The following is a 26,059-nucleotide window of genomic DNA, read 5'->3' on the forward strand; positions in this document are numbered from 1 at the left end:
ATTATATTAGTGTCACTCTAGGAACTCCCACTTATTCTAACACCTCTCCTTTTAGCTTTGATCTGTATTTGCATCCCAATCATATGATTTCCCATCCCATCCCCTTCTTCTAATTGCGGCCCAAACTGTCGGAAATCATGATTAGTTTAGGTGGAACGCATCGCCGTCGATGCGTTCTACATACCGGAAGTTCCGGCCAATGTGTTCCATATACCGAAACCATTAGTCTCGCCCTCCTTATAATTGTTATGAGTCCTCTTTCCGTCCTTCAGGATTTCATATGTACATCATCACCGCCATTCACCTACTATTTACTGACACCACCAGCTCTCTCTTACACTCCGTGACCGTGATTTGGAACGCACTTCCGGTAGGTGTGTTCCATATACCGGAAGTCCATTCTCCGCCCATACATATCTAGCCCGATATTCCTTTTGGCCCCTATAGCATTCAAATTAGGGCCTACTTTGGATTATACAGATGTAGTTTTAATGTATACTGTACATTGTGTTTTGTTTCTTTTGTATTTAAATGTATTCAGGTTCTCTATATACAACTAGAGACGTCACTTCCGGAAATGACACTGACAATCTTTTTGGCGTCAAACACGCCCCCCTTTTTTTTTTTTTTTTTTTTAATCTGCTATATATTGATGTTTGCTTGTTCTAACACCTTGTATAAGCCTATTACTTGCTCTGCTCCTGAGGAAGGGGTTTTTATATCCCCTAAACGTGTTGAGCCCACCTGACCTATTTACCAATGAAAGGATTATACCAGAAGTTCCCAGTTGTGGACTGCCGTATCTTCCAACCACTCTACAAGCGAGCCAGGCGAGGGAGGTGGTTGTTTTGGGTGTCTTGAGCTTTATCCCTTTACACCCCTCCCTGGTGAAGTGAGTTTTGGTGTTGTTTCACCTTTTATATGCTTTTATTTGATTAATTTGATATTTTACACTAGCCGTTTTATGGCTCTATCATATTAGCACTGAGCATTGCTGTGTCCCGCTCTTTTATTTCAGTAAAGGGACCCTATTTACTATATATATTAGTGTTTTATCTATTTTTTATATTGCTTCTATTTTTAATATATCGATTACAGTTTTATATATCTATATATATTTATTTATATATAACCCCTACTACTGGTGTACATCTTTTGTAAGTATATACAATATCTTTTTACCAGTTAGGCGCCACGTGGTGATCTTTTTCCCTTTTGATTCACTCCAGTATTACTATATTGCATTCCTGCATATAGTCCATCACCTAGGCTGCCCTGCTTTTGGGTCTAGTACCTCGCTGTTCAATACAATCTGAACTCTATCCCATTTTCTCCTCCACTTTGGTCTTTACCTCTGGCACCCTGTGTGTTTATCCTATATCTTCTATCCCAGGAGTATAGGATTAACCCTCTTTTTTTCTCCCCTTACCTTGTTCATTTTTATAAGAGTCAACCTGTCAGCATTTTCAGTTGACAGGCAGATATACTTATCTGTCATAATGCCACCAGCAGCACTAAATACCCGCTCACACAAAACGCTGGTGGCAGGGCAGGGCAGGCCAGCACCTCCAAGGGGTAGAGCAGTGGCGTAATTACCGGGGAAGCAGCTGCTTCGGCGCCCCAGCAGCGTGTGTGACAGTTTATTTTCAAGTTAGTTAAATATCGTGTTCAGGGCCCCTTCACAGCAGCCGCTAGTGTGATCTAATCTTACTGTCTGCTAAAGTCTCCTGGTCTGGGATTCGAACCCACAACCTCCAATCTATCAGTAAATCAGTGCCAAAGCATTTACCCTCACAGCCATAAAGGCTGCATTACAACTGACTTGGGGAAAAAAAAAAAAAAATACATCTATACACATGACAGCTGCCCAAACACACCTAGCTCTGCTATATCTGTATATGACAGCTGTCCCTGCACACTCAGCTCTGCTATATCTCTATATATGACAGCTGCCCCAGGAAACCCAGCTCTACTACATCTATACATGACAGATGCCCAAACACACCCAGCTCTGCTACATCTATACACATGACAGCTGCACCAGCACACTCAGCTCTGCTATATCTCTATATATGACAGCTGCCCCAGCAAACCCAGCTCTACTACATCTATACACATGACAGCTGCCGAAACACAGCCAGCTCTGCTACATCTATACACATGACAGCTGCCCCAGCGCACTCAGCCTTGCTATATCTCTATATATCTATCTACTGTATAGCAATACTTAGCTGCTCCAGCACAACCAGCCCTGCTACATCTATATATCTCTAAGTATTGCTATACAGTAGATAGATATATAGAGATATAGCAGAGCTGAGTGCGCTGGGGCAGCTGTCATGTGTATAGATGTAGCAGAGCTGGCTGTGTTTCGGCAGCTGTCATGTGTATAGATGTAGTAGAGCTGGGTTTGCTGGGGCAGCTGTCATATATAGAGATATAGCAGAGCTGAGTGTGCTGGGGCAGCTGTCATATAGAGATATAGCAGTGCTGGGTGTGTTTGGGCAGCTGTCATGTGTATAGATGTAGCAGGCTGGGTTTGCTGGGGCAGCTGTCATATATAGAGATATAGCAGAGCTGAGTGTGCTGGGACAGCTGTCATATAGAGATATAGCAGTGCTGGGTGTGTTTGGGCAGCTGTCATATGCATAGATGTAGCAGAGCTGGGTTTGCTGGGGCAGCTATCATATATAGAGATATAGCAGAGCTGAGTGTGCTGGAACAGCTGTCATATAGAGATATATCTGAGATACTGCTATATCTGTATATGACAGCTGGCTCAGCACATTCAGCTCTGCTACATCTCTATATATGAGCAGCTGCCATGTGTATAGATGTACACTTAGCCAGCTATAACAGTAGAAGTCTCATATTTTTTCAGCCAGCAGCAAGGCAGCTGGTATGGTCTAGTGGTTAGCTGCTCTGCCTCTGAAGCAGAAGGTCGTGGGTTTGAATCCCAGCAGACTCTTTTCTGAAATACAAGCACTGAGTCCATATAAGGACATACAGGGCGGGACACAGGAAGAGGCTGCATCGCATCGCTGACATGGAGGTAAGTAGAAGTGTTTATTTTATTTTTTTTAATACCCGACTGTTACTACCATGGGGGAGCGGGAGGCATCTGATACTGGCAGTGGCACCTGATACTGGCACATGGGGGGAGGGGGGTTGGCACCTGATACTGGCACCTGGGGGGGAGGGGGGTTGGCACCTGATACTGGCACATGGGGGGGAAGAGGCACCTGATACTGGCACATGGGGGGGAGTGGGGTTGGCACCTGATACTGGCATGGGGGGGGGAGGGAGAGAGGCACCTGATACTGGCATGGGGGGGGAGGGAGAGAGGCACTTGATAATGGCACTTTTTTTGTGGTGGTGGTGGTGGGGAAGATGGCACTATGATACTGGGACATGGGGGGGGGGAGGCACCTGATACTGGCACCTGGAGGGGAGAGGGGGGGTTGGCACTTGATACTGGCACATGGGGGGGCACCTGATACTGGCACATGGGGAGGGGGGAGGGAGAGAGGCACTTGATATTGGCACTTTTTAGTGGGGGGGGGATGGCACCTGATACTGGCATGGGGGGGGGGAGGGAGAGAGGCACTTAATACTGGGACTTTTTTTGTGGTGGTGGTGGTGGGGGGGAAGATGGCACTATGATACTGGGACATGGGGGGGAGGAGAGAGGCACTTGATACTGGTATGTGGGGGGGGTTGGCACTATGATACTGGCACATGGGGGGAGAGGCAATTAATACTGGCACTTTTTTGCGGGGGAGATGGCACTATGATACTGGCACATGGGGGGAAGAGAGAGGCACTTGATACTGTCACATGGGGGGAAGAGAGAGGCACTTGATACTGGCACATGGGGGGTGGGAAGGAGAGAGGCACTTGATACTGGCACATGGGGGGAGATGGCACTATGATACTGGGACATGTGGGGGGGGGAGAGGCACTTGATACTGGCACATGATGGGGGGCACTTACTGGCACATTATTGGGGGGCATTATGGGGGACACTGAGGGGCATCTACTGTGGCACTATATATGGGGCATTTTATACTGGTACATTTTGGGGGGCACTAGCAGGAAGGGGGGAGAGGAGCACTATGGGGGAATTTACTGGGGGCACTATATAGGGGTATTTTATACTGGCACATTATGGGGGCACTATGGGGACATTAGCTCAACTGGGGGCATTACAAGGGGGTATTTTTGCACTGTCACATTATAAGGAGAATTATTACTACTGGGGGGGGGGGGCATTATGGTGGGTTTTATTACTGCCCCATGGTATGACCCCCTAGTAGCAGCACCGGCCTCTCCCTGCTCTGCTATCCCTCTGCCCCTTCTCCAAATCCTTATTATAAAATCTTTCTCATTAGGATAAAACACAACATCAGCTCCGCCGAGCCCCGGGCCAAAGTGTGGAAGTGGCGTCCGAGATCCCCAAGGGCCAAGCCAAGTAACTGTAAGTGTATATACAGTATACCGCTATACTGTGCCCCACAATGTACAGTATACCTCTATACTGTGCCCCACAATGTACAGTATACTGCTACACTGTGCCCCACAATATACAGTATACCTCTACACTGTGCCACACAATGTACGGTATACCTCTACACTGTGCCACACAATATACAGTATACCTCTACACTGTGCCCCACAATATACAGTATACCGCTACACTGTGCCACACAATATACAGTATACCTCTACACTGTGCCTCACAATATACCTCTACACTGTGCCACACAATATACAGTATACCGCTACACTGTGCCTCACAATATACCTCTACACTGTGCCACACAATATACAGTATACAGCTACACTGTGCCTCACAATATACCTCTACACTGTGCCACACAATATACAGTATACCGCTACACTGTGCCACACAATATACAGTATACCTCTATACTGTGCCACACAATATACAGTATACCGCTACACTGTGCCTCACAATATACCTCTACACTGTGCCTCACAATATACCTCTACACTGTGCCTCACAATATACCTCTACACTGTGACACACAATATACAGTATACCGCTACACTGTGCCACACAATATACAGTATACCTCTATACTGTGCCACACAATATACAGTATATCGCTACACTGTGCCAAAGGAGTGGGGTTTACACAGGAGGAGGGAGGTGCGAAGTGCGCTGAGGGGGGCCCTTACAAATATTTGCTGTGGGGCCCAGTCACTTCTAGTTACGCCCCTGGCGTAGAGCACCAGTTCATGCCACGTGTCCAGCTTGGACACCCAATAGTTGTAAGGCACAGAGGGATCACTGAGGACGCTGACATGGTCAACACCATCATCCAAAACTTTTCTCTCCTTGTGACACTAGGCCATGCATCAGTGTGAGTGTGCTGGTGGGGTGTCACGAAACTGTCCCAGGCCTTGGAGAGTGTTGCCCTGCCCCTGTTGGAACTGCTGTGTGTTCCCCTTGTATCCTCGGTTGCCCAAGGAAGTACGGACTCTGATGCCAGCGTTGTCAGATGGAATTTTTTTTAGCAATTTTTCAACAAGGACCTTCTGGTATTGCACCATTTTGCTCATCCTCTCCACCTGAGGAACGGAGAGATGAGAAGTTCTCTTTGAGGCGGGGATCGAGAAGGGTGAATACCCAGTAATCCGTGTTGTCTAAAATGCGTATAACGTGGGGGCGTGGTCTGCTGGGCATGGAGTGAGGACGCATCCCTGTGGAGCTCCCTCTGTCATCCTGCTATTATCCTGGAATTGCCAGCACACCCCGTGTTTTATCTGCCCCAGCCTGCTCGGTTATTCTCCCCTGGAGTGCAGGAGTACCCCGGAGCACAGACTGCGCTTCCTGTGAAACGGGGAGTGTGACTTTCCCTACCTTTCTATCGGGGTAGCGGAGGACGGCCATCTTGGGGAGGTGAGGAGCGGTGTTCCCCGGCAGGATGCAGCAGCAGGGAGCCGGAACCCGGCAGTGTTAGGCACCGGAGTGAGCCGTGGAGTAGCGGTAAGCTACTGCTGAATATTTGCCTCGGGCCTCTTATCGGGAGCTTTGCTGGGCAGTGTGGAGTGTGACGCCCGCCATCTTGCTGCAGGGATAGGAGCGCACGTGGCTGAACGCCGGCGGCTGCAGAAGGAGCTTGGCTGGGGAGAGTGCTCCTGGTAGGTGGATTCCCTATAGCCCTCTCTCTTTAAGGGCAACACCGAAGCTGCTAATCCCATACGTTTATCTACCTATCTCCTGGTGGGCGGACTTTTTGTCTGTAAGTGACTCTGCAAGTGTGTGAACTGTCTCCCTTGCCTGACACTCCAGTGTCTATCACCATTAGGCTCTATTAAACTGATGGGCCGCAAAACCACTTCTCTCGCTTGCTCTACATCTGCAAAAGAACTTGTGGACGGTACTAGTCAAACTGATATGGAGCTGGATGTCTCTGGGGCCTCTGAGTCCCCTGTGGATAAGATAATGGCGGCAATAGCGAAGTGTCAGACGACATTGACTGCTAAAATTGATCATCTGCAAAGTGATGTTAATTGCCTTCGTCATGATATGGAAAAGATGAGAGAGCGGGCCAGTCAGGTGGAACGCCGCTTGGGAGAGGTGGAAGACTCTGCGAATGCGACTACCGCAACGACCAGAACCTTACAGCAACAAGTGAAGACCCTGCTTGCCAGGGTGGAAGATGCGGAAAATCGCAATAGGAGAAATAATGTGAGGATCCTGGGTCTGCCTGAGAGAATAGAGGGTTCCTCTCCTGAAAACTATGCTGAACAGCTGATCTGATCTGTTTTGTCTCCCATCGATTTGTCTACAAGCTTTGTGGTTGAGAGGGCGCACAGGATTCCAACCAGACCCTTGCCGCCGGGTGCCGCTCCTAGACCTTTTATAATACGACTCCTGAATTATAGGGATAGAGACGCTATATTAGCAGCAGCCAGACGCAAGAAAGATATTCAAGTGGACAACACCAGGATTTCCTTCTATCCCGACTTCACGGCGGAAGTCCAGAAGCAACGTCGCCAGTTTGCTGCAGTTCGAGCTCGCCTCCGTGTGTTGGGGCTGAAGTACGCCATGATATATCCGTCCAGACTGCGGATCCAGGAGGGCGACCGTGCCAAATTTTTCCAAACGCCAGAGGAGGCCATGGACTGGCTTGATCATACGCACCCGGGATGATGGCTGCGACGGAGAAGATTACATTTTTGGCGTTAAGAGTTTATTCTGCCTGAACTGGGGGGCATTGTTGTTTTCTAGTTAGCTCCTAGGCTGGGGCAGGCAGGATTATATGTTGCAATTTAATAGCTTACTACTATCAGGGGTGAGCTCCGTTCAAGGTGATGTACCTGTAGTGAACAATTGCTATATTGATTTTCAGCTATTGAGTTCTGAGTACTCAAGATAGACCTACGTTAGTTTGTTAAGTTTAGGGCTCCAGGAGCTTAGACAGGTTGGGGAAGTCTAGGCAGGGTGGGGTAGGCATGGGTATGTTCATTGTTCAACTTGTCTTGTATGTGTGTGTGTGAGTGCGACAGTGACACGGATATTGATTGGTCTATGTATCTCCGGACAGGATGGCGGGATGTAAGATAATTTCCTGGAATGTGAGAGGTCTGAATGATAGGATCAAAAGAGCTTTGGTGTTTAATTATGTTAAAAAGTATAAGCCGGATATTCTTGTTTTTCAGGAAACTCATCTTCGGGGGCGAAGGGTGCTATCTATCAAGAGACCGTGGGTGGGTCCTGTGTATCACGCAACTTACTCCAACTATGCTAGGGGAGTTTCGGTACTGGTCAGTAAGTCTCTTCCCTTTCAGCTGATCTCCGTGCACATTGATCCGTCAGGGAAATATGTCCTATTGCAGGCCACTATCTGGGGTCATGGGGTTATACTGGTTGCTGTCTATGTACCGCCGCCGTTTGCGAGGGAATTGTTAGACCAAATTATGACTCGTGTAGCTGTTCTTCCGGTGACTCCCCTACACAACATCCTAAGGACACCCTCAAAGTATTATATAATAATAATCTATATAACCCCCCCCCCCCCCATTGGCTGCCGTCACTCCATTCATTATTATATAGAATAGTATCAGTATTAGTTATAGCTATGCAGTTATGCGTGCAACTCTCCGCTTCCTTTCAATGTCCTCATATACCTTAATTCTTTGGAGATATAAAACCCACTCCCTTATTGAGGGCGGGGAGACAGAGCCCCAATACTTTAACAGGCATCTCTGAGAAAATTTCATTATATGCTGATGACATGCTGATATATTTGGGAGATGTGGGCCCTTCCTTGGAGAATCTTTTGGATTTAGTTAACTCATACGGTTCCTATTCAGGTCTACGTGTGAATTGGGCTAAGTCGGCATTATACTTAGTGGATGATGTGTCTTCTCAGAGTATATCCCCGTCTTCGTCCCTTCAGGTAGTGGATCGCTTTACGTACCTAGGAATAGTTATTCACAAAGATGTGTCGTGCTTTGCTACCCTTAACCTGGGTCCGGCTGTGCAATATGTCCAGAGGAGGCTGAAGGCATGGGAGGCCTTACCATTATCCTTGATTGGCCGCATAAATGTTTTTAAGATGGTCCTGTTACCCAAATTATTATATATCTATAGGGCGGCCCCTGTTGTAATTCCTAAATCGCACTTTAAGAATATGGATGCTATGTTGACAACTTTTTTGTGGAACAAGTCGGTCCCACGCATAGCTAGGGAAACTCTAAAGGCTCCGTATAGCAGAGGAGGCTTAGCGCTCCCTGATTTGTACTTGTATTATATAGCGGCGCAATTAAACTATGTCGCATGGTGGGTTCAGGCAGACCCTAGTAATCCCGCTGTAGTGTTAGAAGCCGCGTTGATGGGTTCTTATGAAGCCATGACTAATTTAGTGTACAGGGACGGGCAGTATCCACTGCGGCACCGAACGTCGCTCATGACTAGTGTGTTGAAGGCATGGAGCTCTTTTGCGGGGGTGAGAAATGAGGACGACGACCTGGGAGTCCTATGGTCTCCTGTCCTACCGTTATGGAGAAACCCTTTATTATCGGAATTAGTATCACTGCCAGATTTTGAATTCTGGCCGCAGCGTGGTGTCAAATACCTTACTCAGTTGTATGAGGGGGGATACTTTAAACCATTTTCGTCCCTACAGGCGGAGTGTGGGTTGCAGCAGTCCTCCCTGTTTAAATATTTTCAATTGAGGCACGCCTGTAACGCCCAATTTGGGCCTGGCCCACTGAGAATAGAATTTAGTCCTGTTGAGAAAATTGTTAGGCGAGTCCAGCAGACTAGGATGGTCTCTGAGTTGTATGGTTTCCTTATATCGGCTCGCCCTTCCCCGATTGCAAAAGCGTTTGGCAAGTGGCATGCGGATATTCCTAGTTTAGCATCTCATCATGAAAAAGAACTGATTTCCTCCTGGAGGGGGACGGTGATCTGTGCACGGGATCAGCTGATTCAGGCAAAATGGTTGCATAGAGTGTATTATACTCCGGTACGGTTAATGCATATGCGGAAGCTTTCCTCTGACTTATGTACCCGATGTAACGCCGCTCAGGGTACACTCATGCACATGGTCTGGGAGTGTCCCATTATAGCTAAATTTTGGGCTGATGTACATGCCTTTTTTGACACCAAACTAGGATTCCCAGCAGTAGTAACGCCTGAGGTTTGCTTGCTGGGGTTGGTTAATGAGATCATTCCGACCAGATGCATGAGAATCCTTTACAGGTTACTATTATTTTATGCTAGGAAATCCATCCTGCTGAACTGGAAGCCTCCTAAACGACCAGCGATTTCTCATTGGATTACTTTGATTAATAGCACTTTGTCTCTGTATAAGCTTACCTATGAGGCCAGGGGCGTTCCAGAGAAATTTGAAAAGATCTGGGGGGTATGGATTGACGCCAATACAGTTGAGTTGTGAAGTGGAGTGTTTTAGTGGAAGTCCGTGTCACTGTCGGTGTGTATGTGTGTATGCATGGAATCAGACGCTGTAAGTAATTCAACTTGACTATGGTCAATAGGGTATTCACTCATATGATCTTATATCTGGGAATTTATCGTGTCCATATTGGTCCCATAGTATTGTAGCCCTTTGCGATATTGTCTGATAGGTATGTATGTTCTTTGCTAACTCTTACCGGGTATGTCCCCGGTGGTTTTGTTTCTGTCTATAACAACGATTTAAAATTTATAAATAAAGCCTTTTAAAAAAAAAAAAATGCGTATAACGTGCAGGTCGCAGGAAAGGCAGCCTAACATGAAGTCAGCCATGTGTGCCAGAGTACCAACAAGCAGGACTTCGCTGTCATCATCAGGAGGATCACTCTCAATATCATCATCCTCTTCTGCCCACCGACGCTGAACAGATAGAATTAAACTTCCATGGGTACTACCCTCTGTAGCAGAGGCAACCGTCTCCTGCTCCTCCTCCTCTTCTTCATCGTCCAATTCGTGCTGAGAAGACGGACGGAGTGTGGTCTGGCTATTACCCTGTGTAATGTCTTCTTCCCCCATTTACACCTCTTCCACATGCAAAGCATCTGCCCTAATTGTGAGTAGCGAGCGTTTGAATAGACACAGAAGTGGGATGGTTATGCTGATAATCGCGTTATCGCCGCTCACCATCTGTATTGATTCCTCAAAGTTTCTTAAAACCTCACAGAGGTCAGACATCCATACCCAGTCCTCGCTTTTGATTAGCGGGAGCTGACTGGAAAGGCGGTTACCATGTTGCAGCTGGTATTCCACTACTGCCCTCTGCTGCTCACAAAGCCTGGCCAACATGTGGAATTCCAGCATGTGCTCAAGTCGCACAATCACCGGTGAGCTGGCAAGTTAAAGCGCTGCTGCAGCATTGACAGACCGGCTGAAGATGTCGATGACTTGTGGAAATGTGCACACACGTGGCCAGAATACACTGCACCGCATTGCGGCTGGCTAACTATATTGTGGGGCAGGAGGGGGCGTAATGGTCTGTTGAAGTGACTGGCACCATAACCATGCCCAACGGCTGCACAGGATCACAAGGCACATTATGCCTGCGTTCCAGTCCAAACAAAATGCTGCAAGCAGCATTTGGACTGGACCTCAGGCATAAAATTGTGCCTTGCGCACCCCCTGCATCCGATCGCCTGCGGCTACGGTGCCATTCACTTCAATGGATCGCCATGCCCCCTCCTGCCCCACAACATAGTGAGCCGGCCGCGATGTAGTGCATTCTGGACAGAATTATCTCCCACCACAAAGACTGGATCAGGACAAAGAGATTGTCATAAGGGACAAGTAGATCGAGCCCCCGCTTTAATCCTTCGACAAATATTTTATTTTAATTTTTTTTATTTCCTCACCCGTTTCTTCATCACTATTTTCTGATTTATTTCTATTATTATCTTATTCGTTTTCCATTGCACGTATTGTAACCACATGCACATATGCTGCAATATTTCCTATAAATTATTCATTTCATTATCACTATTTCCTCACTTGAACAAAGTCCACTTCAGTTTTGGTTTCCTTCCCTATCCTTTTTTTTTCTTTTTTAATTTTTCAGTTGCACCATGAGCATTCTCACCATTCCTTCTGAACTATCACATATGAATTTTACACCCACTTATACACTTTTTTTTTCAGTTTTACAATCATTACTCTTTTCATTATTCATTTTTAATTACTACATATGAATTCTACAGCCATTAACACACTTATGATTATTGCATTCATACAGTATTTGGTTTTATCATCAATTTTGTAGTTTTGATTTATATTATATAACATTAATTCAATATATGTTATTATGTATCAGTAATCTTCACTGGCACTCCGTATCTATATATACACGTACCCACTGCCTTGCTTATGGCATTGATACCTTATGGTTCATTACACACACTAAAGTTACAACACTCCATCAATGTTTTAGGTAAATTATGCATTTTTTGATCAGCAATCCAATACACATTTAATAACTGTTTATGTGGATCACAATGTTTATGCTTATTTACACTTTGTATAGATTAACTCTATTTTTAGATACATTGTCCCATTGTGGGACACACACCATGGTGACTAGTTATTAATCATATTGGTTCAATGTAATTTGTTGCGCCCCCACACTATTTCCAAATTCCACTCCCTCATCCAACAGGACGGCCGCAGTGCACCTGGTCTTCTGTGCATGCGCCAGGATGCGAGTGCGTACCGTTGCTCCACGACAATGCGGATCACACACTTGTGCTTGGTCCTCTTAAAATCATGCATTTACAGTTGCAAGAAAAAAGTATGTAAACCCTTTGGAAAGATATGGATTTCTGCACAAATTGGTCATAAAATGTGATCTGATCTTCATCTAAGTCACAACAATAGACAATCACAGTCTGCTTAAATTAATAACACACAGAATTAAATGTTACCATGTTTTTATTGAACACACCATGTAAACATTCACAGTGCAGGTGGAAAAAGTATGTGAACCCCTAGACTAATTACATCTCCAAGAGCTAATTGGAGTGAGGTGTCAGCCAACTGGAGCCCAATCAATGAGATGAGATTGGAGGTGTTGGTTACAGCTGCCCTATAAAAAACACACACCAGTTCTGAATTTGCTTTTTACAAGAAGCATTGCCTGATGTGAATGATGCCTCGCATAAAAGAGCTCTCAGGGGGCGTGGCCTGAGCATGGACGCGTGAGCAGCTAACTTACAGAGCTCCCGATCCCTGGGCCCTTCTTTTACCTAGTTCTAGGCTCCCTGTGGCCCCTTTCTTTTCCAAGGGGTATGGTGAGACGCTCTGGACGCCGGGGGACCCGCTTCATGCCGGCTGAACCGCAGATCGCGAGATATTTTATTCAGCAGCCGCCGACAGAGACTCTGAGCGGCGCTCCCAAGATGGCGCCTGTTGAATCGGCAGGGCCGGACGTGCCTGTACAGCAAACACAGCACCTGTCCCCAGCCCCAGCTACCTTGCCCACCGGATCCATAATCGCTGCAGACCGGAGCACAGAGGAGACGCAGCTGACTCCTGCAAAGCCTGCATTTGCCCTCAACTCCAGCTCCTGGCCCTCACTGCAAGCAGCCTCCATGTCTCCTGAGAAGGTGCCTGCACTTACTAGATCGGAGGTGAGACTGTCGCCCGACCCCCCCTGTCAGGAGCTCTGCCGGCCTCAAGCTTCTGCTCTGCTATCACAGGGCTCTGAGACTCTGGGGCATAATCCTTTTGGGACTCGGGCACCTGAGGGAACGGCACCGCAACTGCAGACATGGCAGTCTATCGTTATGGGGTCTCCCCCTACGGCCTCTGCGCAGACCATGTCGCCTGTCGCCCCGGATGGGTTCCGTACCGTGGTGGGGGATCCGGTGGTATCACAGCAGGACCTAGCAGATACCCCTGTTATTTTCCGACCGCACTCAATGTCGGAGGCCTCTGACTCGGCGTCCTCAACTTCCTCCTCGCCCGACAAACGCGCTAAAAGGCCCAAGCTGCGTGATATTTGGTCGTTACTCAGCACTCTGCCCACCAAAATGGACTTGGAGACGATGTTGTCGAAACTTGAATCTAAACAAGATAAGGCAATTGCATCAGTCAAAGCTGACATCTGCGTCATTTCTACTAAGCTGACCTCCCAGGAGAGTCTTTCTACCTCTCTGGAATCATGTTTAACTCAGGTGGAGGCAAGTGTGGCCGCTCAAAAAGCTATGAACAGACATATGCTGCTCCAGCTTGACAATCAGGAGAACAGGGGGCGCCGCAACAATATTAAGCTGCGGGGGATCCCTGAAGACATCCAGTCCTCAGAACTGCGCAAAGCGGTGACTTATATCTTTAATACTCTTCTTGACAGACCGGAGGAGTCCGAGATAGAATTGGACAGGGTCCACAGAGTCACAGGACCTCGTCGTGTCAGTGCATCCAATCCGCGAGATGTGTTGTGTCGTGTACACTTCTTCAGGGAAAAGGAAGAGTTGATCCAGAGAGCGTGAAGGCGAGGCACCGTGCCTTTTGTAGGTTCTCAAGTACAGATTCTTCCTGATGTCTCTAGAAGAACTTTGATGATGAGACGTGTTCTGAAGCCGATCCTCCGAACCATCACAGAAGCTGGAGCCACATATCGTTGGGGACATCCCTTCCATCTGATTGTCCGCAGGAATGGGACTACCTTTGCTCTTCTCTCACCGGATCAAGCTGAGGACTTGTCCCGCTTCCTGGATGTCCCGATAGTCTCATTGCCAAACTGGTGGGACATTCCGGTTCCTGCCTCTTTTGTCCTGGACTCACCTGATCTCCAGGGTGGGAATGGGAATCGGGTTTCCCCTCAGGATGTACCAAGGGGGAGACGAGATCTTACAACCCGTGCTGTTCCAGATTGACGGGCCTTCATTGTGGCGTGTAGGCCTCTTCTAGCTTAGTCAGTACTTGGCTCTATCAGGGTCCTAGGGGGATATACCCAAGTACCGATGTCTCACTCTGGCTGAGTGGGCTTACTGTTAATGTTTTATCTACTAACCAGTTGATTTATTGTGGGCCATCTAGAATCATTGGATCTCGGCTCAGGGATTGGGAGACATTTGGTTATTCTTTTGCGGAGTGCTCTTCCTCTCTCCAACTAGGTCCGGCGAATCTTGGTCGACTCATATCGAGCCCTCCAAGAATCGCATAGTGGGAGTTTGTCCCACAATTTTCTGTGGAGTTTTTTTTTTCTCTGCAGGTTTTGTGTTCCCTCGCTGGATTAGCCGGTTAGGGACTTTTTGTATTGCTTTCATTGTCTTGGCTTGTCTCCCCCCTTCCCTCCCTCTTGTTTCCTTTGTTCTGAGTTTTTTATTTACACTCTCCTTTTTATCAGCAGATTACAACCATGTCCAAGGTCCAGTTTGCGTCTATTAATGCCAACGGACTGAATACTCCGGAAAAGCGTTCCTCCATTCTCCGGCTCCTGTGGAGTAAGAAAGTTCAGGTAGCTTTTATTCAGGAGTCCCATTTTCACGGGGATGCTATGCCAACGCTTAAATCCCCTAGGTATCCTGATACTTATCATAGTTGCTTCTCAGGGTCAAAATCTAGGGGAGTGAGCATACTCATTGCCAGATCTGTTCCTTGGGAATTTTTAGATGCTCGTACTGATGATAACGGGCGTTTTCTTTTCCTCAAGGGACGTTTGGCGGGGCAGCTTTTTACTCTGGCTAACTTGTACCTACCTAACACTAAACAACTTAAGGCCCTAGCTGGGATACTGACTCGCCTGGAGGATTTTGCAGAGGGTACCCTGTTGGTCGGGGGGGATCTAAATGTGGCACTAGATCCAGTTGTGGATGTCTCTAGGGGATCTTCCCACCTTTCGCATTCATATCTCCGGGATTTTTAAAAAGCTACTACATTCGCATCAACTAGTAGATGCATGGCGGGTCCTTAACCCTGAGGTCAAGGACTTCACGTTCTACTCTGCAGTGAGAGACACTTACTCCAGATTAGACTACTTCTTGTTGAGACACTCGGCGGTTTCCCTCCTGGCCTCTTCGGCCATAGATCCGCTGACCTTCTCAGACCACGCGATGCTCCATGTTTCATTGAATTCCCCCCTACCTGCTCCGAAATCTTGGCAGTGGAGATTGAATGAATCCCTATTGCAGGATGTGGTGGTAGCTCAAGAGGTGCATACGGAAATCTCCCATTATTTTGAAACTAACCAAACAGATGACGTGTCACCCATCTCTATTTGGGCGGCTCACAAATGTGTAATCCAAGGTGAATTCATCAAGCATGGAGCTAGACGTAAGAAAGAGATGGCGGCAGAAATCTCACAAATTTGGGCGGAAATAGTTACCCTGGAACAGGCCCATAAAAAGTCTCATGCGATAGCTGCACACACTTCCCTTCTATTGGCTAGAAGTAAGCTCAAGGAAAAGTTAGATGTTCGTAGAAAAACCATTCTAGCTAAAGGTCGCCGTTATTTCTTTGAGTTTGGGAATAAAAGTGGTAAACTCCTAGCCAGATTACTTAGGGAGCATAGAGCCAGGAATTATGTTCCCCGTATTGCCGCTCCCAGAGGGCCCCCGCTTAATGACCCCGTCGCGATTGCAGAAACTTTTGCTCAGTATTATCAATCCTTATACAATCTCCCTCAACCTAATGACTTGAGTGAGACTTTACATTCGAAGATGAACCAGTACTTGATAGATTCGGGCATGCCGAGACTACCTGCAGACTCCTTTCGGGACTTAGATAGACCGATCTCAGCAGATGAAATAGCAGAGGCTTTGAAAAATATGCAACCCAATAAGGCCCCGGGTCCGGATGGTCTCCCGGCATCCTATTATAAGAGATTCTTACCACTACTCCAGACCCCACTAGCTAAGGCTCTCAACACTCTTAGCACAGGATGTTCTCTCCCAGCTGACATGTCACATGCTCATATCACAGTGATACATAAGGAAGGGAAGGATCCCACACTTTGTGGCAACTATCGTCCCATTTCATTATTGAATGTGGACCTTAAGTTGTTCACAAAAATTTTGGCCACACGGATGGTTCCTCTGCTTTCGGATCTTATACACAATGATCAGGTGGGTTTCATTCCGTCTCGTGAGGCGAGAGATAATACCACTAAGGTTCTTGACCTGATTCATCATGCCGGGATCCGTGATACCCCACTCTGTCTCCTATCCACAGATGCGGAAAAGGCTTTTGACAGAGTGGGCTGGCCTTGGTTGTTCACAGTGCTGCGATATCTTGGTATCACCGGTCCTCTGGCATCATGGATAAGAGCTTTATATGAGTCACCCTCGGCGTCCGCAAAGGTGAATGGTGTTTTTTCCCCGTCCTTTGCGATACGGAATGGGACCCGCCAGGGTTGTCCTCTTTCCCCGCTGATCTTTGTTCTTACCCTTGAGCCGCTCCTAAGGACAATCCGACAGAACCCGAATATATCGGGACTCTCGGTGGAGGGTAAAGAATTTAAGATAGCGGCATATACGGACGACCTGTTGTTTACTTTAACTAATCCCAAGACTTCCTTCCCGAATTTGATGGCGGAATTCCATACGTTTCATGGTCTCTCGAATCTGAAGATTAACTTTCAGAAATCGGAGGCCTTGAATGTCTCCCTTCATGCTACGCTCGTGGCCGACCTAGTGGCCTCATTCCCTTTCAAGTGGGCTTCTGGGGCAGTGAAATACTTAGGTACATATATCCCCACAGATCTGAGAGAGGTATATCACAGAAACTTTATCCCTCTCCGGGAACGGATTAGGGAAGATCTTAAGAAGTGGTCGAAAGGGCTGCACACATGGTTTGGAAGATGCGCCATTTTCAAAATGAATATTCTCCCACGAGTGTTGTACCTCTTTCAGACCCTTCCTATCAAACTACCCGCTAGCTTTTTTTAACAAGATGCATGGAGACATATTTAGGTTCATTTGGGCAAAGGGTAGCCCGAGACTTGCCAGATCTCTCTTACACATACCGAGGGACAAAGGAGGACTAGGAGTACCTGACTTACGTAAATACCACTCAGCTTCCCTGCTCCAGAGGATAGTGGATTGGTGTAGGCATTCACAGCTCAAGCAGTGGGTATCAATTGAACAACTATGCTCAAACTACCCATTAGGGTCCCTACCTTGGGTGACTTTTAAACTACCTTCAGCCCTAGCTAACCATCTCACAATTGGACCCACTATCTCACAGTTCCATAGAATTAGAGATAATCTGATCTCCCCCTCACCTTTATTTCCCATCTTGGAGAATCCCACTTTCCCAGCGGGATGTAAGGGCGGTCTGTTCTTGCAGTGGAGAACTAATGGTAGGTCCCGAGCTCCCTTCTTCAGAACCTCAGGCAGATGGCGCTCTTATGATGAGATCCTAAGTATAACAGATCCCTGCTCTTTGGGCTTCTGGAGAGCTAGGCAGTTGACGCACTTTCTCTCTTCTATTCCGAACTCTACGGGATATGACAGGGCTCTCACATCGTTAGAAAAAATTTGTGTTCGGGTAGGCGCCTATAGACATTCCCTTTCTGAATGTTATCAGTCTTTGATAGCCCCTCGTCAGGACTACCTTCCACCGTTTGTGGCTAAATGGTCACAAGACCTAGGAGTTAAAATCCCCCCCGACCACTGGTTAAAACTCTTCGCTCTACTGTACAGGGCATCCATAGCGAGTAGGTTCCAAGAGGCGGGATACAAGATAATGTCCAGGTGGTACTACGTTCCAACCAGATTGCAGAAAATGTTTCCATCTGCGTCTCCTAATTGTTGGCACTGTGACTCCGGTATGGGCTCCATGTTACACATTTTCTGGGAGTGCCCAAAAATTCGTCCTTTTTGGCAGCTGGTACATAAGACCCTGTCTTCAATTTTCTGACTTACGATTCCATTCACCCCTGGTTTCTTTTTATTATTTTTCTCCGGAGAATGGAGGAACTTACCTCTCAGCTGAGAGCCAAACATAAAGCCTTTCTTGATTCATGGGCTCCCTGGTTTTCTTTTCAGTAGTCTCAGGAGTTCCAGGACCTTCTGGCCTAAGCGGTGGATTCCATTTGATACTTTTTATTTACTCCATATGTGGTACCCATCCCCTCCCTCTTTAATGTCTACTGTTTGTGTGTATTGTCATCCTTCTCCTGTTGTTATTGCTTAAGGTCGCTCTTCCTAGTCTGTGTCCATTTAGGCATTTTACTCATTCTGGTAATTTTGGTTTAAGGCTAGGATAATGTCCTTATCTGGTTTTTCTTTTTTTCCTTTTAGTCTGAGTTGGTTATGGGCCAGTTAAAAAGGGTCCTTGCTTGGGCGAGGTGCCTTCCATTATACCACAAGTGCCATAAGATATTATTATGGGAATTGATGTATGGTGTAATTTTATTTTTGTGCTATATTTCTGTTACGAGGATTGTATGTCCTTACGAATGCATATTTGGACTTTGATATTTGCTTAAATAAAGAATAAAAAAATAAAAAAGAGCTCTCAGAAAACCTACGATTAAGAATTGTTGACTTGCATAGGGCTGGAAAGGGTTATAAAAGTATCTCCAAAAGCCTTGGTGTTCATCATTCCACAGTAAGACAAATACAGGTCCTTCTAAAACAATTAGCATATTGTGATAAAGTTTATTATTTTCTGTAATGTACTGATAAACATTAGACTTTCATATATTTTAGATTCATCACACACAACTGAAGTAGTCCAAGCCTTTTAAATTAGCATATTTCATCTGACCAATAAAAGAAAAGTGTTTTTAATACAAAAAAGTCAACCTTCAAATAATTATGTTCAGTTATGCACTCAATACTTGGTCGAGAATCCTTTTGCAGAAATGACTGCTTCAATGCGGCGTGGCATGGAGGCAATAAGCCTGTGGCACTGCTGAGGTGTTTTGGAGGCCCAGGATGCTTCGATAGCGGCCTTAAGCTCATCCAGAGTGTTGGGTCTTGCGTCTCTCAACTTTCTCTTCCCTATATCCCACAGATTCTCTATGGGGTTCAGGTCAGGAGAGTTGGCCGGCCAATTGAGCACAGTAATACCATGGTCAGTAAACCATTTACCAGTGGTTTTGGCACTGTGAGCAGGTGCCAGGTCGTGCTGAAAGATGAAATCTTCATCTCCATTTCAGCAGATGAAAGCATGAAGTGCTCCAAAATCTCCTGATAGCTAGCTGCATTGACCCTGCCCTTGATAAAACACAGTGGACCAACACCAGTAACTGACATGGAACCCCAGACCATCACTGACTGTGGGTACTTGACACTGGACTTCAGGCATTTTGGCATTTCCCTCTCCCCAGTCTTCCTCCAGACTCTGGCACCTTGATTTCCGAATGACATGCAAAATTTGCTTTCATCCGAAAAAAGTACTTTTGCTGCTTCTCTGTAGCCCAGGTCAGGCGCTTCTGCCGCTGTTTCTGGTTCAAAAGTGGCTTGACTTGGGGAATGCGGCACCTGTAGCCCATTTCCTGCACACGCCTGTACACGGTTACCTGTACACATGGCTCTGGATGTTTCTACTCCAGACTCAGTCCACTGCTTCCGCAGGTCCCCCAAGGTCTGGAATCGGTCCTTCTCCACAATCTTCCTCAGGGTCCGGTCACCTCTTCTCGTTGTGCAGCGTTTTCTGCCACACTTTTTCCTTCCCACAGACTTCCCACTGAGGTGCCTTGATACAGCACTCTGGGAACAGCCTATTCATTCAGAAATTTCTTTCTGTGTCTTACCCTCTTGCTTGAGAGTGTCAATGATGGCCTTCTGGACAGCAGTCAGGTCGGCAGTCTTACCCATGATTGCGGTTTTGAGTAATGAACCAGGCTGGGAGTTTTTAAAAGCCTCAGGAATCTTTTGCAGGTGTTTAGAGTTAGGCTACTTTCACACTAGCGTTCGAGCGGATCCGTTCTGAACGGATCCGCTCATATTAATGCAGACGGTGGTTTCGTTCAGAACGGATCCGTCTGCATTATAACTTAGAAAAATTTCTAAGTGTGAAAGTAGCCTGAGCGGATCCGTCCCCATTGACTTCCATTATAAGTCGGAACGGATCCGCTCGCCTCCGCACGGCCAGGCGGACACCCACACTCACTGAGCGGAGCGGAGGCTGAGCGCTGGCAGACTGATGCATTCTGAGCGGATCCGCCTCCACTAAGAATGCATTAGGGCCAGACGGCTGCGTTCAGGGCCGCTTGTGAGCCCCTTCAAACGGAGCTCACGAGCGGACACCTGAACGCAGGTGTGAAAGTAGCCTTAATTAGTTGATTCAGATGATTAGGTAATAGCTCGTTTAGAGAACATTTTCATGATATGCAAATTTTTTTAGATAGGAATTTTGGTTTTTCATGAGCTGTATGCCAAAATCATTAATATTAAAACAATAAAAGGCTTGAACTACTTCAGTTGTGTGTAATGAATCTAAAATATATGAAAGTCTAATGTTTATCAGTACATTACAGAAAATAATGAACTTTATCACAATATGCTAATTTTTTTAGAAGGACCTGTAGTCTATAAATGGAGAAAGTTCAGTACTGCTGCTACTCCCCCTAGGGGTGGCCGGCCTGTAAAGAGGACTACAAGAGCATAGCGCAGACTGCTCAATGAGGTGAAGAATACTAGAGTGTCCGCTAAAGACTTACTAAAGTCTCTGGCATATGCTAACATCCCTGTTAGCGAATCTATGATATATAAAACACTAAACAAGAATGGATTTCATGGGAGAATGCCACAGAGGAAGCCACTGCTGTCCAAAAATAACATTGCTGCACATTTACAGTTTGCACAAGAGCACCTGAATGTTCCACAGCAGTACTGCAAAACATTCTGTGGACAGATGAAACCAAAGTTGAGTTGTTTGGAAGAAACAACACTGGAGAAAGAGAGGCACAGCACACCAACATCAAAACCTCATCCCAACTGTGAAGTATGGTGGTGGGGGCATCATGGCTTGGGGATGCTGCGTCAGGGCCTGGACGGATTGCTATCAGCGAAGGAAAAATGAATTCCCAAGTCTATCAAGACATTTTGCAGGAGAACTTAAGGCCATCTGTCCACCAACTGAAGCTCAACAGAAGACGGGTGTTGCAACAGGACAACGACCCAAAGCATAGAAATAAATCAACAGAATGACTTAAACAGAAGAGAATACACCTTCGGGAGCAGCCCAGTCAGAGTCCTGACCTCAACCCGATGGAGATGCTGTGGCATGACCTCAAGAAAGCAATTCACACCAGACATCCCAAGAATATTGCTGAACTGAAACAGTTCTGTAAAGAGGAATGGTCAAGAATTACTCCTGACCGTTGTGCACGTCTGATCTGCAACTACAGGAAACGTTTGGTTGAAATTATTGCTGCCAAAGGAGGTTCAACCAGTTATTAAATCCAAGGGTTCACATACTTTTTCCACCTGCACTGTGAATGTTTACATGGTGTGTTCAATAAAAACATGGTAACATTGAATTTGTGTGTTATTAGTTTAAGCAGACTGTGATTGTCTATTGTTGTGACTTAGATGAAGATCAGATCACATTTTATGACCAATTTGTGCAGAAATCCATTTAATTCCAAAGGGTTCACATACTTTTTCTTGCAACTGTATCTACTATACTTTGTTGTTGCTCATCCATTTTAATATGGTGAGGATCCATATATCCTTATAGGAGTTTGTAACTTGTTCATATATGGGTTTGGTACATTTGGGAATTAGCTGGGAATTAGCTTTAGTTTCTCATTGATTTCCATCAGTGTTTGATGGAAAACCAGGGTTGGAGCCTCCACAGACATAAGGTATAAGGAAAAGAGCTGCACCTGGTTTGGGCTCAAAATCAGTCCAATGCCCTTGATCTCTCTATGTACCCCATCCTATGTCTGCACCCAACAGTATATTTAGTTTCATCCCCTTGTAGCCATTATCATTTTACAGAATGAGAAAATATTAAATCATCCACTGTTTCTTCTGAGTCTGCACTTTGATTATTCCCTTTTGTCCTAACCAGCAGCACAAGTGGGGGATTTGTCCCTGTGAAGCTGGTCAGGACAGGCGGAATTTTTTTTGAACAAAAAAATCTCTGCCATGTATCATTAATAAATTGATGCCACCCTTATATAACCCGCCCCCTGCCTGGACGGGGTTGCTTTTTTTCTGTCCTGTGTACTGGAAATGGCCAGGCACCGCCGTCATTTATATCTGCCCATTCGACCAGGGCAGTATCAACGTCTTGTGCTGATAGGAAATTAATTCCTTTAGACCAGATTTGCGCTGCCGCCTCTTGGAGTTCCCAGACCACCTTTATCTCTCACTACCGTATAGATTCAAGGCGAGCTGAAGGAGCTGCCTTTGGATACTCTGTTCTAAGTGCTGCGCTCCCTTAGACTGAGAGAAATTATTTGTTGGTATATATGTTCACACATAATATTTTGCCCTCCCAGATTTGTGTAAAGTCCTTGCTACTTCCCCACTTGTGCTGCTGGTTAGGAAGAAAGGGAAGCGTCAATTTTGACGTGAATTTGTTTTCCCTTAGTCCTAACAGCAGCACACAAATTTCCCACCCTTTTGGTTGTGTGAATTACTTGTTAAGAAAGCAACCCCGTCCAGGCAGGGGGCGGGTTATATAGGGGTGGCATCAATTAATTAATTAATGATACTTGGCAGAGATTTTTTGTTCAATAAAAATTCTGCCTGTCCTGACCAGCTTCACAGGGGCAAATTCCCCACTTGTGCTGCTGTTAGGACTAATGGAAAACAAATTTACGTCAATTTGACGCGTCTTAGGCTACTTTCACACCTGCAAATGCTGGTATCCATTCAGAACAGATCTGTTTGCATTACTCTATTACTCTAAAAAAAATAAATAAAATAAAATCTAAGTCTAAGTCAAACGGATCCGTCCTGACTTACATTAAAAGTCAATGGGGAGGGGGGCGTGGCTAACTGCCGACATGAGCGGCCGCATCTGATCTGAGCTCCGGCTCCCGCTTTGCATCCTGATCAATCCTGAGCACTGCAACGATCATTATAACAACAAAAAGGACTAGCGAAATCACAAAAACCTACAGAATATAACGATGGGTCCCAGCAAAGCTCAAGCGGCGGCTGATCGCCTGAAAGAGTTTGCGCGCCAAGATGTCCAACATGGCGCTGCAGCCACTAGTACGCCCGTACTCAACATACTCGTGGCCAGGCGGCTCAGCAAGCGGTCAGTGATGACCTGGATACGCCAGAGCTTTCACCGAAAGAGGCACATGAACAACTCCTATCAGCGATCCTGGCCTGTCAAACTTCCCTTACTACCAAGATTCACGAGGTACGTGTAGATGTGGGCCTACTTAGACAGGACGTCCAGCAGCTCAGGGATCGGGTGAAGGGAACAGAGGAGAGGATCTCTGAACTGGAGGATCTCACTCGTCCCATACCTGCCAAGATCCATGCCCTGGAAGATTCAGTCTCCTTATGGAGGCAAAAGTGTGACGATTTGGAAAACAGGGCCAGGAGGAATAATGTGCGCATTTTGGGCCTACCGGAGCGGACGGCGGGTCCGGATCCTGCCACTTTCCTAGAAGCCTGGTTCAAATCTACCTTTCCAGAGGCTGCCTTTTCCATGGCGTATGCAGTTGAGAGAGCCCATAGGGTTCCAGCTCGTCCACCACCTCCTGGAGCTCCACCTAGGCCGTTACTAGCACGCATGTTAAATTGGAAAGATCGAGACATTATCCTCACACAGGCGAGGACGAAGCAGACCATCATGCACGGAAATGCCAAGGTGTCCTTGTTCCCTGACTTCTCCGCTGAGCTACAGAAGAAGAGAGCGACCTTTGTTTCTGTCAAGAGAAGGCTCCGGGACATGAACTTACCATATTCCATGGCATACCCCACCAGGCTGCGGGTGGTGGATGGAGAAAAGTCGCTCTTCTTCACTGACCCCAAGGAGGCGGATGAATGGGTTGTCAGGAAATCGCGCAGGTTAGCGCCATCTTGAGCAGCAGTGTGGCATTAATACCCCGTTTTTTTTTTCTCTATTTCTTCTTACTTGGGGACTCTATCAACGGGACTCACTATTAACTGGTGGTGTAGTACAGCTACCTACATCACACGGAAATGTTCAGTTTTGGACTTTGTAATGATTACGGACTGCCACCTCAGAGTGAGTTTCACTGTTATCTGTGTGTGTCACTAGTTATTTCACTGTTATCTGTGTGTGTCACTACTGTGTGTCACTAGCTATTGTTGAGGAAGGGTTGAGACGTATGCATATATATATATCCATGCATGCCTGCAAACACGTGCGGGCATGTATGGTATATATGTGCATACATTAACCACAGCATCATGGGATGATGTGCGCAGATGTGCCCAGCATCTGCACACGTCTGCCCATGGTGGTGATCCCCAGGGGCTAATGGTGGCCCCTGTGGGAAATATGTGCCTCCTTTAGACCGTGCCCCTTATAATATACATATATGGCTGTGGCCCCTTATAACATATATATATATATATATATATATCTATAATCCCCCTTAGAATACATTATGCCCCTTATATGGGTGGGTGGGTGTATGTGTATATATATATATATATATATATATATATATATACAGGTCCTTCTCAAAAAATTTGCATATTGTGATAAAGTTCATTATTTTCTGTAATGTACTGATAAACATTAGACTTTCATATATTTTAGATTCATTACACACAACTGAAGTAGTTCAAGCCTTTTATTGTTTTAATATTGATGATTTTGGCATACAGCTCATGAAAACCCAAAATTCCTATCTAAAAAAATTAGCATATTTCATCCGACCAATAAAAGAAAAGTGTTTTTAATACAAAAAAAGTCAACCTTCAAATAATTATGTTCAGTTATGCACTCAATACTTGGTCGGGAATCCTTTTGCAGAAATCACTGCTTCAATGCGGCGTGGCATGGAGGCAATCAGCCTGTGGCACTGCTGAGGTGTTATGGAGGCCCAGGATGCTTCGATAGCGGCCTTAAGCTCATCCAGAGTGTTGGGTCTTGCGTCTCTCAACTTTCTCTTCCCAATATCCCACAGATTCTCTATGGGGTTCAGGTCAGGAGAGTTGGCAGGCCAATTGAGCACAGTAATACCATGGTCAGTAAACCATTTACCAGTGGTTTTGGCACTGTGAGCAGGTGCCAGGTCGTGCTGAAAAATGAAATCTTCATCTCCATGAAGCTTTTCAGCAGATGGAAGCATGAAGTGCTCCAAAATCTCCTGATAGCTAGCTGCATTGACCCTGCCCTTGATAAAACACAGTGGACCAACACCAGCAGCTGACATGGCACCCCAGACCATCACTGACTGTGGGTACTTGACACTGGACTTCAGGAATTTTGGCATTTCCCTCTCCCCAGTCTTCCTCCAGACTCTGGCACCTTGATTTCCGAATGACATGCAACAGTCCAGTGCTGCTTCTCTGTAGCCCAGGTCAGGCGCTTCTGCCGCTGTTTCTGGTTCAAAAGTGGCTTGACCTGGGGAATGTGGCACCTGTAGCCCATTTCCTGCACACGCCTGTACACGGTGGCTCTGGATGTTTCTACTCCAGACTCAGTCCACTGCTTCCG

At 46.3% G+C, this 26,059-nt stretch overlaps 1 long non-coding RNA gene across 1 annotated transcript in view; it reads right to left on the reverse strand.

The window, feature by feature from the left end:
• Nucleotides 1–24,514, reverse strand: part of LOC122920134 — a 37,617-nt gene extending 13,103 nt beyond the window's left edge. The window contains exon 1 of the long non-coding RNA XR_006386881.1: nucleotides 24,327–24,514. This is a non-coding gene — a long non-coding RNA (uncharacterized LOC122920134). The remainder of the gene's footprint in view (nucleotides 1–24,326) is intronic.
• Between the last annotated feature and the right edge of the window lie 1,545 nt (nucleotides 24,515–26,059).

Source organism: Bufo gargarizans, chromosome 10, assembly GCF_014858855.1.
Source record: "Bufo gargarizans isolate SCDJY-AF-19 chromosome 10, ASM1485885v1, whole genome shotgun sequence".
Lineage (NCBI taxonomy): Eukaryota > Metazoa > Chordata > Amphibia > Anura > Bufonidae > Bufo > Bufo gargarizans.